Source organism: Anser brachyrhynchus (genome assembly GCF_964034855.1).
Source record: "Anser brachyrhynchus genome assembly, chromosome: 2".
NCBI classification, from domain to species: Eukaryota; Metazoa; Chordata; class Aves; order Anseriformes; family Anatidae; genus Anser; species Anser brachyrhynchus.
Genome location: NC_137695.1, coordinates 26,522,839 through 26,536,184, shown reverse-complemented (window position 1 = coordinate 26,536,184; position 13,346 = coordinate 26,522,839). Strand labels below are relative to the sequence as shown.

Sequence of the window (13,346 nt, the reverse complement as noted above, 5' to 3'; positions counted from 1 at the left end):
GACAACTTACCAGGAAAAAAAAAAATAGTAAAAAAGAAAATTCTTTTCTATTGCAAAGAGAAAACATTAAATTCTGCTGTCTTAACTACTGTAAAATTCACATTGTATTAAGACATTAAATTCTACTTTCTAGGAGGAGAAAGATTAAGTCATCAAATTATTCTAGGGCTTCATTGAATTCATTATGTTTAAAAATTATGGGACGTGCAGTAACATTGTGGATGGGTAAAGAGAAGACAGAATGTATTTCTGACTATATCAAACCATCCTCATCACACAAAAAGGAAATGTCTGCAAACCTCCCAGACTGCAGAGAGCACTGGGTTGTCTGAAAACTAATTTTAGAACTCTAAATCTCTACTGTAAAGGTAAAAATATGGGCAATACACACATAAGGGTCAGCTACTTGTTTTTAGGCAGGCCTTCAGATTGCTGCCTGAAACATTTCCTACTGCTCTTAAATGCTTTTTGGTTTTATTTTAAACAGATTTTCTGCAGCTTACAAACAGAACGGCTGAAATAGCAAACTCACTAAATAGCCAGCAGAACTACCTCTTGGTGACAGAACAAAATGGAAGGAATTTTGAATAGTGAGGGGGCAAAGGAGGAGATATTTTAAGGAAATACAAATGTATACGTTACTACTTGGGCCTTCCTTTTAATATGCTGAGTAAAACTGGGGTTCAGGTAAGTAAAAGGGTAAGTAAAACATCCCCCAATGGACAGTATGCATCTTATGTTACCCTGAACCACAAAAGAGAAAACATTGTAATGATCAAAAGACAGGCTGTACAAGTTACTTTAGGATCTCCAAGTACAAGTCATCATACTTTTTTTCCCCCTTAATTTTTGTGGGGTCTATTCATACAGATATGCTTCAGAAAAACTTTTTAGTTTGGTATAAACAAGCTTTTACTGTTTTCTCCATTTACACATGGCACTTATCCTTTCTGTCCTTGAGGTCTATGACCCGACAACCAATGTTAGCAGGAACTTTAGGGATTCAGAATCTCAAGCCTGGACCTTTATTTTTTTTTTTTCTGACTTTACACTAAAACCTTTGCTCTTTCAACTCATCTTATTGCAAGAAGGAATGATTTCTGCTAGTTTACACTTTGAGGAGACTGACTTCCTGCCCACCTCCACTCTTTCCCTTTCTTCCCCTGTCTTGGTAGATATAAGCAATTTGATCCAGTGCTCAATGAAAATCACTGAGCAGGCAGCTTTCTTTAACTCATTGCCTTTTCCATTTCATTTTTAATGAGTATAAACTTGAAATAAAAAAAAAAAAAGCAAAGCATAAACTTGAAATAAAATATCCAAGTATCTGCTATTAACAGTTAGAGATGCACACTCTGTCTCAGATTAGAACTACCTGTAATACCTTTTGCCACAGAATATATGATGATCCATAATACATACCAGCTATCCTCGTAGTCAGAGAAAGTAATCCTAGAAATCTTGAGTTTGATCATGACTTCCATTTCAGCAATAAGTCAATAACAAGGTCCTCATGCATTCAATACCAAAAAGAAAATGAAGAACTTTTTGCTAAAGAAATAAGAAAGTTCTCAAGGAGATAAATCAGTAGGGGTATGATCATCAGGCCACATAGGTGGGGAAGTTCATGAAATTTTGTTGTAGGAATGAGTCATGAATTCTTCACTAACTGATTCATCTGTAGCACATGAAATTTTAAAGAGGACACATACAGAACAGTCTGTGTTCTTCATGGAAGACTCAAAATTGGAGAAGAAAAATAGATGCTACAAAGGAGAATTAGATTTTTAAAATTAGTATGGTAATCTTGGGTGTGATTAAGAGCTTAACTTTTCATCTTCTGAGAGCAGACCATAACTCATCACAAAACAGACATTGTTTTTGAAGAGTAATTGGCGCAGACTACACTGACTTAAAATGTTCTGTAAGTAGAGATTCACCTTAACTTGGAAACTGTTCACATCTCATGCACTACTGGCTGCTCTTTGTTGCTTTTGGAGAAGGGAATTGGGATTGTATTTATTTATTTATTTAACACACCTTACTTAGGTGTAATTGATTCTCTTATTTCAAGCCTATGGAAAATAAACTGTACCAAGTAACAAGTTAATGGAACCTAGTATTTTCTTAAAAAACAGAAGTCTGAAATATCGGGCTATGTCACAATTACTTCTATGTACAGTTTGCAAGCTGATTTTGTATATTTAGCCAATGGCAAGCAGTAGGAAATTACAGAGCTGGTGCTAATTTTCAAGTGCTTATTTCTTTGTTTAACCAAACCTGTACAAACAAATTCAATGAAATCCCCACCAGAACCCTAAGTGAAATGTTAACTCTTCTCAAACTTACTGAATGGAAATGGATACAGACCAAAACCAGGAGTTCTGCCACCGGACTGTGCCCACGTAGGTAGAGAATGGTGGCCAAATCCCCATGAACAAACAAAGCATAACCTGCTCCACAGTAGGTAGGTGTAGGAACTCTCCCTTTTCCCTGCTACTTCTTAGCTGAGCTAATCACAGCTCATAGTAAACACACAGGAGAAAGCTAACTACTAAGCCCCCCCTGTGGCATTATCCTATCCTCCCACACACAGTGGTCTTCCTCTACAGGGCTACAAAGCAAAGAGCAGCATGAGAAAAGCTTCTGCACCTCCCACATCGGGATGCCATGTTTATACAGAGAAAACAAGGAGAAGGTCATCTCCGTGGCCCTTCAGCAAAGAGCCTGTAGCTTTGCCTGCCTGAACAAGGGGCAGCTAAGCTTGCAGTATTGTTCTCTTCTCTTTACCCATGCACACAGACAAGGGTTAGGTACACAGGGCCACTGAGGGAAAAGCAGATGAGGAGGGGAAGCCAGCAGAGCATTTTTCTCTGGGGCTTTTGTTTTGAGAGGTCAAGGAAGCCTGTCAGCGTGGTACAAGTCTCCCAAAACACAGTCACAGACTCAGTCTTCCTAGAGCTTGAGTGGGAGAACTGGTGGGAACATTTTGCCCCTTGAAAAGAGCACAGTATAAATCCCCAGCAGACTGCTGTGTAAGTCACAGCCGTGTTACCGAGGACAAAAATGTAAACCCACTTATTAGACTAGATCACCTTCTAGCCTAAGTCAGCGTCACTTGAGTCATTCTGCACCAGGGCATCTGCTGAGTTCTGTTCTGTGAGCCTAACTCCTCTGCTACAAAAACCGAACATAAGACAGCCTTTAATTTCAGTGAAATCAGGAACGGATCAGTCCCGAGGAAGGTTATGCTTCCAGCATAACGAATCACATTTGTTTCTTGGGTGCTGATTTTCCTCTTCCTGAACAAATTCCTTGCCTGTTGCTCTAGGATCTTCTGGTCTAAGACTTATTTCTTCCCTTAAAAAGAAGATACTTCAGGAAGTGTTACAATAAGCAGAAGACCTGATATTTTTTTAGATACAGACAGTATCATTGGATGCTTATGCAGTTAGAATAATCCTGGGATATGTCATACACATTATAAGATCTACAGAAGATCAGAAAAAGAAATGAAATAGCTTAAGCAGCAGCTGGAATAATGATAGATGGGTTGTAATTCTTTAGCTGCTTCCCACCATTTTAAAAGTTGAAGTCAACACTAAGACTACTCTTTTCCCCTCTTACCTACCTTACTTACACTTTTAAGGTTTACATTTCATGGATTTAAGGACTTTCAGAAATAGAGACCTCTTGTGTGAAAGACTACCTAGTGGTAATTAAGTGACTTCTTGCTAAATTCTCTAATAGCTGTCTCAAAGGTTTCCGTGGAGTAAAATATATTTGGCATGCAAAACTGGAAGAGACAACATAAAGCATACATTGTATCATTTAAATAAACAATAAAAATATTATTTGTTTATACAAGACTACATAAATATGCAAAACTTCCCTGACAGACCTGTCTGGCCAGGCAATTAAAATAATTCTACTTTAATGCCTCTACCCTTCACTGGGAATCAGACTTTTTTTTCTTTTCTTTTCTTTTTTAATTTAAAATGAATACTGTAAGTCTTGCAGATGAAAACTTGCCCCAGCATATTGACATTTAACATGAATGTCACGGTAACAAGCTCCTTTTAGACAACTCTTGCAAGATTCTGTACAGTCCCTTTTCTAACCTAGTTTACATTTTAAAAGTTCCTGCAAATTTTCATCTCATAAGGAAGTTCAAATAGTAAAATACAGTAAAACAAAGATGACTGACAAACGAGTGTGATATCAGACAGCAAGCACACAGAAAACAGATTTTTAATGATTATAAATTAGTTGTTGCTTGTATTTCTTCAAAGACTCTTAGATCCTATTTTACTTACTGAGAACACATCATTTCCTTGGATAGATAAGAAAAAAATGCATATGTGATAGTTTTGCCTTCCACTGAGATAGAACACTTTACAAAAGAGTAAATTTTGTATTAGTATTCACTTACCAAGATTTTCAGCAGTGAAAAGAGCTGTATCATTAACTCTGACTTGTACTGTGTCAAAATATGATGAATTCCAGCAGTGGGGCATATCACGTGCCATTTAAGATGGATACAGCCATGCATTAATCAGCCAGGACTACCCAAGTACATCTCTAATCTAGTAGAAATAAAAGCTCTCAAGGGGAAAAAGATGGCCTGGTACTTCACTGAAAGGTTTCCTAAACCACCTACATTTGTACAATAAACTGCAGGATCTAAGGGTCCAGTGCAAAGAACACCACAGGATATAACCATAGCTACTAGAGAAAGTCACCGTAAATTTCAGATGTGATTCTCAACCAACTTAGCAGCACACTAATCTACACAAAATATTTATTTCAGTGAGCATGATAGCAACTTACGAGAAATGAGTGTCTCATACAGGTCTGCAGATTAGTCTAATTAAAATGAATTAGCCAACTTAAAGTTGGATTTTAAGTACAGTTTTCCTATGAAGGCAAGCCCACTTTCTTGGAGCGTTGCCCACATTTATCACACTTGGACACTTTGTTCAGAGCAGACATAACATTTTTGATAATATACAGTCTGTAGGATAAAGCCGCAGCAGTTTGTCATGGGTGGGCTGATCCTCGCCCACTTGAGTTAGACAGGTTTCGTAGGACTTGTGAGAACAGCAGAGAGCTTCTCTCATGATTAATAAGCACGCAGCATTGTTCGATCTCCCAGGAAACGACGCTGTTTGATTTGGGCACACTGTGATGAAATGTCAAGTGTATCAGCCCTGTCCTTTGTTCCTCTATCTCCTATCAGATGTTTAGGAACCACCACCATTTCTGCTGTTTTTATATGATGATCATTACATTCTCTCTCACTGCACCACCCGGACCTTCAAGGTAAGCAGCAGCTCTGATACCTCCCAAAAAAATACGAAGTGCTTGAGATTTATGATTCATCAGCGGTAACAGTCTGTGGTTTCTCCTCTAATAATCATCTTGCCTAAGTGTCTGCAGTCAGCAATTAAGGATCTAGCTCAGAGAACATTAGGGAACAGAGTGTTAAGCAGCCTACCAATATTAGTGTCTGGTGGCTCATTATCATACTCCACATCCACGACAAAAACCCACAAGCCTGTTTTACAGACTGTAGGAAAGAGAAGGAGCAGACTCTTCACCAGCATCGCTTCAGTTAGGTCAGCTGGTCAAGCCACACTGAATTTCAGCGATGTCCTTCACTCCTGGACATTGGGGCTAGTACAGGGCTCAAAGCGGATTTAAGAACTGGGTAAACACTTGTTTCAGTCAAGCAGTAATACGTGAATACACTCTGCTAGGCATTAAAAACATGGAAATACCCTTCACTTGCGTTTACCTTTGATCATGAGGCCTGTCCTGGGCAGTAATTTAACATGAAGATGTGTCAAAACATACAGCAGAAAACCCAATACCAGAATTCAGGAACAAAATTAGCACTACTTTGCACTTTTAAACTGTACACCTCTTTTTTGAAGGGTCTCTGGGCATAGCTAAGGGTGCCCAAACAAAATGACCCCAACACAGCGTAACACTTCACCAGAACCCCATATTCCCTAGCTGCACTTCATCTGCCACCCCATCCAGCTCCTGAATTTGGTATTTCTTGATATTCCTAGTAATACAACTTTTTTTTTTTTCCTCTCAACAGCCCATTAAAACACTACTTAAATACTGAAAAATCATCTTACACTTTTTTAATGCAAGCGTCTCATTTTATTTTAGCTCCATCCACAAGCTAAGAAAAAATACTTACAATTTGAGTCCTGGTTTTTAAATATAGTAATTGCCTACAGTGTTTAAAACATACTAATTACTGGTAACAGACAGAAATGGGATTTCTTAATTTAGTCACTGGATTAAATCATTAATCACGTCCATGTCTGATATATTATACAATGCAGAAATAACAATATCTGTTCTCCCATAGGATCTATCATTTCAACTAATTGGGAAATTTTTTTTTTGAAACACTGTAATGATGTTCTATGTATACACTTTTTATCTCTCCTTATGCTTATGAAGTAGAGATCAAATCATTGCACAAAAGTGTATGTTAAGTACTTAAGCTGTAAAATGGCGGAAAATCAGAGGATGGTAAAGAATTTAAAAATGAGTTTAAAAGAAAATGTAATTATTTAAACATATCTTGCTATTTACCCTTCTTTAATTCAAGTTTTGAATTGTGTTTAAAAATCCATAGTACTGATCCAAAAGGTCTATATAAGGAATACAGTTCTGGTCTATGTATCAGCATTTACAGAAAACTGGAACTTTGCTACAGGATTTTTTGTGGGACCTGCTTACTTTTCCTTTTGGAGGTCATCTTCTGTGACAGTTATCGCGAATCTTAAAAAGGGCAGACATTTCTCTTTCCTTTCTGTACTATATCTCCACAAGAGCAAAACTTGGTGTTCTTGTCTCTGTGATCCTTCACAGGTTTTCTCAGTATTTCAGGACAATGGCAACCAAGTAATGGCCACCTTAGCAGAGCATCCCACTGGAAAGCAGTGTAACTTTAGTCACTTCCTACCATCTCTTGAGGGGGTCGGCTCCCGTGGAATCACAGTCACAAGGAACAACCCTCGCTGCAGCCAATATTCAGTCATGGTAACGTGCACTTGATGTTGTGCAAAAGCCTGGACAGTTCACTTCTGGAGAAAAGTCAATGCCAGCACCTGGAAAGCTGTTCCCAGGATTTCTGCAGGACCATTCAGCAGCCTCTGCTGTGTTGCATTCATGAAGGAGCCCTGTACACCTCCCAGCCTTCTTGTCAGCTCACCTCCTAGTGACCACAGCTCCTTCCTCATCTTCCCTGGCCTACAAATGTTTGCATTCAACAGAGAGTTTCCTTTTCTATTGCTCAGGAAATCAAAAAGCACAGGTGAATATACTGGTTTTCCCTTTCACTACAGCTAGTATGAACCCTACAGGTATACAATGAACACTTGGCTCCCTTCCAGAGGCCTTTTTTTTTTTCCTTCCTCTCCTTCAAAACGTAATAAGCTCTAGTGCCTTCCATTAAACACTGGAGAAGTAAATCTTTGTCCACTGGTAAAAAGCAAGATTATTATTTGACTGTTTCGAGACTCATCAGTTCTCATTCTCTGGTTCCCATGGAAACTATCCCCAGTGAAGTTTGAGAGGGGCTATGTGCACAGCAGAAATGCCGATAATAACGGAGAGAATTAAGTTTCTGCAGGAGGAAACCTTAAGTCATTTTGAAATTTTGTCCAGGCCTTGGATGGCAAATCATCAACTCATTTCATTTTTGCCAAATAAAAAAGAAGAAATGAGTATTTTGCCATGTTGATTTTTAGTTCTTGAGATTTTAAAGGAAAAAATAGGTATTGGAATAAGGAAATGCATTTTCTCTGAACAGGGATCAGTATAATCAGTGTAAAACAAAAAGTACACTATTAGGCTGAAATTAGTCCAATAATAGACAATGTTTTATGGGAGACTGTATATCTAATTTTATGGGTAAAATTCTGTCATCAGAGGTACATCTACAGTCTCTCCTGATTTTGTTTCACTGAACCTGTGCTATAAATTAATTTAACAGAGTAAGAATTAATATATAATTGTTGGAAGTGGCCCAGCATCCTCAAGAGAAGACAGAGGTAAGGGGCTACATTTAAAAATGCAGAGGAAAAAAAAGTAGGAGAGCTCTATTAAATTCTGATCCTTGATGAATGAAAAGCAGTAGGTTCAATAATGACAGTACTTAATAAAAAAATCCTATGCTTAAAATTAAATCTAATTATCTTCTGTAGAAAGAAGTTATGCAGATTTAAAACAAGCTCGATGATTGAAAGAAGTGGTTATAATGATGAGCAATGTTACAGAGACCTGACTATCAGGTAAAGTATTACAAAAATTATGATTAGTAACTATTTTATATCTTTTTTTTTTCTTTAACGGATTTGGAAATAGAATTGGCACTAGCGTGGAGCCCTGCTCAGACAGAAGTTAAAGCAAGCCAGTTAAGGGTACAATCAACACAGACCTTGAACACCTCCATAATTGTATAGCAATTCCAAAACCATACACCAGTCAGCTGCAAGTGCTTACTCCAAGGGGCACCTCTCATTTAAACCTAAAAGTTTTTGAAAAAATCTGCTTCTGTGTGAGGAGAAAATGAAGCATCTTGGTAGCTGTGTCACTTGCCTATTCTAACTGAAGACCCCGAACCCCCAGGCTCCCAAAGAACACAAGACCTGCACTGCGAACATAACAAAACCTACAGCAGGAGCCCCGAGCACTTCACAAAATGGAGAGGTGAACGTTTTCTTTGGAAACACAGGCAGAGAGAAAGAAATTGTGGCAGGCGCTCATCTTCACCCAGCATCCTGCTGGTTAGTACGCTCACTGGAAATGCAGGAGGCGACCAGGTTGAAGGTTTTTTAGCAAGGGGTTTGTATCCTGCCTCGAAAACGTGCTTACACACCAGACTGGAAGGTAGGCTGAGCACTGGGAGGGGAGCACAACACATGGAGGAGGAGAGCGTGTTTACCCCCGAGCAGCTACAGCCGCCACCTGAACGACAGGGCTACTGGTTGCAGCCCTAGGCTTGGACTGGGCTTGGAGCTGAGCTTAAAATGCACAAACAAGTCTGAGAGCTGGGAGCAGAGTCCAAAAGTTACCCCTCCCTGCTGGGAAAGCCAGGCCAGGAGTCATCCTCCCGCCGGCCCCGGGGCCTCCCGCATTCCTCGCGGCCTGCTCACCCAGCCTCAGCACCGCTCCCTCCCAGCCCCGGCCTCCCCGTTGGGCACTTCCCCAGGGCCTGGGAGACGCAACCTCAGCCTGCCCACGCGAGCAGCAAGCCCTCACAAACCGCTCCGTGTAGTGCTCGAGGTACCGATCCGCGTACGAGCGGTGCGAGGAAGAGGGAAACCACCAGAGGTTTTTTCGCCTTTATTAAAAAAAGACACAGAAGGATGAAAAGCGAGGACCAGAGCTGAGAGAAGGAGCACTGCGTGCACCAGCAGGAGGGGCGGCGTGCCAGTGGAAGGAGGTGCCTCTTGCCACACAAAGCTAAATGCCAAAGCTGCAGAAGGAGGCAGGATTTCAGAGACATCCCCATCGCTTTAATTGGCTCACAGGGGCTTCCTGCCGAGCACGCCGACTCTTTCAGATCACCCTTCCCCATGTGCAACATATGTCACCCCAACTGCTTAACAGAGGCAATTAGGGTGCCAAACCCCAGAAAGTTATGCACAGTAGCCCTTTTTCCATTTCTTCACTTTCTTTCACCTAGCCTTCAGCCCCTACAGAGCTAAGCTTTCCATTTGTTAAAAGTAGAAAGAAAATAAGCTTTCTGTTCCACAGGGATAGCAAGGATAAATGTGCTGAAGATCGAGATGCTCAGACACTACAGTAATGAGGGCTGTGGCACAGGATTGACTGGACAGAGATAGGATAGAAACCTGAAATCTTCCCTATGCAGACAGCAAACCTAATGAAGGAGAAAAGAGTAATATGAAATGATACCAAATGACTAGAATATAGCACTGGTTTAAAAAGACTGACCCACCAATATTGTGGGAGGAAAATATCCCTACAGGCTACACTAAAATCACAAGCTTTCTACACAAAAGCAAAAAGCAGCAGAACCACCCTCAAAATTCTCTCCTAGTTCTGCTGCCTACATGAAGGAGAGACAGTAACAGCCTAGGCCAGTACTTATCCCCCCACAGTGCTGCAGCACAATAAAAAAGGAAAAATCATTTGGAACTGACACAACCAAAATTAGATATAATTTTTTATCCCTGAACTGGGGAGGGGAAGAAGCAGATGAACGAGAACAGAAGTGAAAAGCTTTGGCATAAAGCTGAGTTGGGCTCTGATTTTGACCCTGCTGCTAGAGCTGCCTGGAGAAAGACATTTCTGCTTCACAAAAGCTGAGATTTCAAAATCTGGCTTGAAGCCAAACCGAGATGGAATTTCAAAGCTTGTAGCCTCCAAACAAGAATTTTGGAAAATAAGCAATATGCTTCATTTTCTACTGAGTAATGATCCTACAATACAAAAGCAGCATTTGTTATAAAAACATAGAATTTAGACTTTAGCGTCAGAATTTTCTATTTTTGTAAATGTAATTTCAGTCAAATCTATGATTTGACAAAACACTTTAGAATAACTGTATTTTTTTGATGAAATGGTCTGTGAAGTCTCTGTCTGTACCTACTCAAAAATAAAATACATGAATGAAAACAACAACAACAAAGTAGGAATTGGACACAGATCAAATCAGAATACAAGTAATAAGCATGAAAAAAGACAAATGTTTGAAAACATGAGAATGAATGTAATATAAAGAGGCTATGTGCAGGTGAAAGAGTGTGTCTATCCATAGATATTCAGGGTTTCAAAATGGCACCAATGGCCATTTGAAGAACACTGATAGGGACAAGCCCAGTGGAGTGTGTGTATAAAGCCTTAATAATTCAGTAAGATAAGAACAAATATATTACAGTTTTTCATCAAATTAATTAGTTCCTTTCTCCTGGTTTTACTGAGCTGTCTCTGCTTGATCACTGCACCACAGAAACAGACCTCAGCATCCCTTTGTATTTACATCGTTTTAGCACAGATTGACAGCAGAGCCTCACTGCTGTAAATAACAGAAGTCACAGACTGAAGCCCAGAGATAGCAGATCTAAGGTTTTCTATCCTCTCCTTCCCTCAGGCACACAAGTACATTTGGGAAGTTGCCCATTTTCTAACTGAGTCACATAAACTCTGTTTTACATGTAGAAAAAAATATGGAAAATAGGAGAGATGGATAAAAATAAGACCCGTCTGGGAGAACCCAGAAGTTTCTAACATTCACCGCTGTGTACAGTTAAGAGCTGTGGAGCTGCTCAGCAGAGGGCCTAGTTTGGAAGCCTAAGGTTGCCATCTTTTGGAATTGCGTGTGTAGTGTGTAGCTCCCACTCAGTGCCATTTCATGAGGTCAGGAAGCTGCAGTAGCTTAGTGAAAGAATTTTTTTTTTTTTTTTTAATCAGGCAAATTACTTGCACTGAAAAACATGTGTTTTAATCAATAGTAGCATCAGACTTCAGGTAAAATTTCCATGCTTTTCTTGTCGTCAGTACATACACAACCTGGGTATACTCAAAATACTTCTACAGCTCAATATGAAGGACCCCAAATCAGCTAGTGCCTTACATGTAAATACTGCATCATCCGCTTTTTGAAGGGAGCATATGGAAAGGCTTTTTAACCTCCAGCCAGTCCATTCCTGTGCTCCTTTAAAGTCTCCCCTTCCTCACCTTGGAGGCAAGCCAGCCTAGTGCTTACTCTGGAGTCTTCCAATCTCCCTCCTGCCATGGAGGGCCTACTGCCACCCTTACTCCCTCCTCTGCCCATCCCACCCTGCTCTCCAGCCTCTCCCAGCTGTGCAACTTGCAGCGCTCTCAGAGAAGGTGCCACCCTTACTGTCCCTCATCCAGAGTGCAGCAGATGGGACAAGAGGCAGCCTAGAACCAACAAGTGCCCTTGCCAGCGCAGGATCCAACAACTGGCAAGTTAATTAGGCTTCTTTCCAGAATCACGATAATCAATTCTGCTCCTCAGCTTCAGCAGGAGCTGTAACTGAGACTAATGAAGTTTTTGTTTAAAGATATGGCACAGAAGTCATGTGCGCCACATTAGTGATGAAAATAACATCTGTATGGTGGGTATGCCTGGCACAGTTGGTGACTGAGCAAATTGAAATAAAACCCTAAATTCACTCTGTTGGTACAGTTCTCTAGTTTCCATCAGACCAAACTATGTAAGTTGTTGGCAAGAAAGGCCAACACGTTCCCAGGCTGCATTAAGAAGAGCACGGCTAGCAAGTCAAGGGATGTGATCCTTCCCCTCTGCTCAGCGCTGGTGAGAAACACCTGGAGTGCTGGGCCCAGTGTTGGGCTCCACAGTACAAGTCTAGCATGGACAAACTAGAGCAATTCCAGCAAAGTGCCATGATGAAGATCAGCAGGTTGGATTATCTGTCATGATGAGAGGTTGAGAGAGCAGGGACTGTACAGTCCAAAGAAGAGAAGGCTCAGTGGGAGCTTATCACTGTGTATAAATATGTGATGGGAGGATACGAAGAAGGTGGGAGCAGTTTTTTTTCAGTGGTGCCCAGTGACAGGACAAGAGGCATAGGCACAAACTGAAATACAAGAAATTCCACTTAAATGTAAGAAAACACTTTTTGACTGTGAGGGTAGTCAAACACCGGCTGGCCGCAGGGGCTGAAATCTCCATCCTTCCAGGTACTCAAAGCCCAACTGGTCATGACCTAAGCAACCTACTGTAGATGACCTTGCACTAAACCAGGGTCTGAAATTCCCGTCAGTTCACAGTGGCCACATACTTTCTTTCCAAGCACGTCTCTATGCCTCTCTCCCCTCGGAGGCACTCCTTTGAAACTTTCTCAAAGTTACAGTCCTATCTAACCTTCAGTTCACGCCATAAATCTCTTCTTCTATGATGCCTGCAAAATTTGATGATGATTATTGGGTCGTTGATGGGTTGCGACTACTACTAACTGAGGCATTCTCACTGTTCTTATTAATTCTCCTGTGTTTTTGTGGGTTTTGGTCATCTTGTTTTATATTTAGGGTGTAAACCCTTGGAGTTAGGACTGGCTTTTTGTTCTATGTTTAAACAGCCTCAAGCACTTTATGCATTCCTAGAGTGCCTAGATACTATGGTAACAGCAAACAGTAGTAAAACTGATCCGTGGATGTAAGTTTGAGAAAGTACATTATCTATCACTTTTATTTTTAGATACTTGCTCAAGAAGCTTTTCATCATGGAAGATAATCATTTCACTTAGGTTTAGCCATGTAACTGCGAGAGACCTCATGGAAAGACAGATAAGCATCATTAG

At 40.5% G+C, this 13,346-nt stretch overlaps 1 protein-coding gene across 1 annotated transcript in view; it reads right to left on the bottom strand.

Moving 5' to 3' along the window:
- Positions 1 to 1,583, bottom strand: part of PPP1R9A (protein phosphatase 1 regulatory subunit 9A) — a 160,810-nt gene extending 159,227 nt beyond the window's left edge. Inside the window, exon 1 of the mRNA XM_080582169.1 lies at positions 1,423 to 1,583. The gene's annotated coding sequence lies outside the window, so the exon portion shown is untranslated. The remainder of the gene's footprint in view (positions 1 to 1,422) is intronic.
- Positions 1,584 to 13,346: the final 11,763 nt, after the last annotated feature.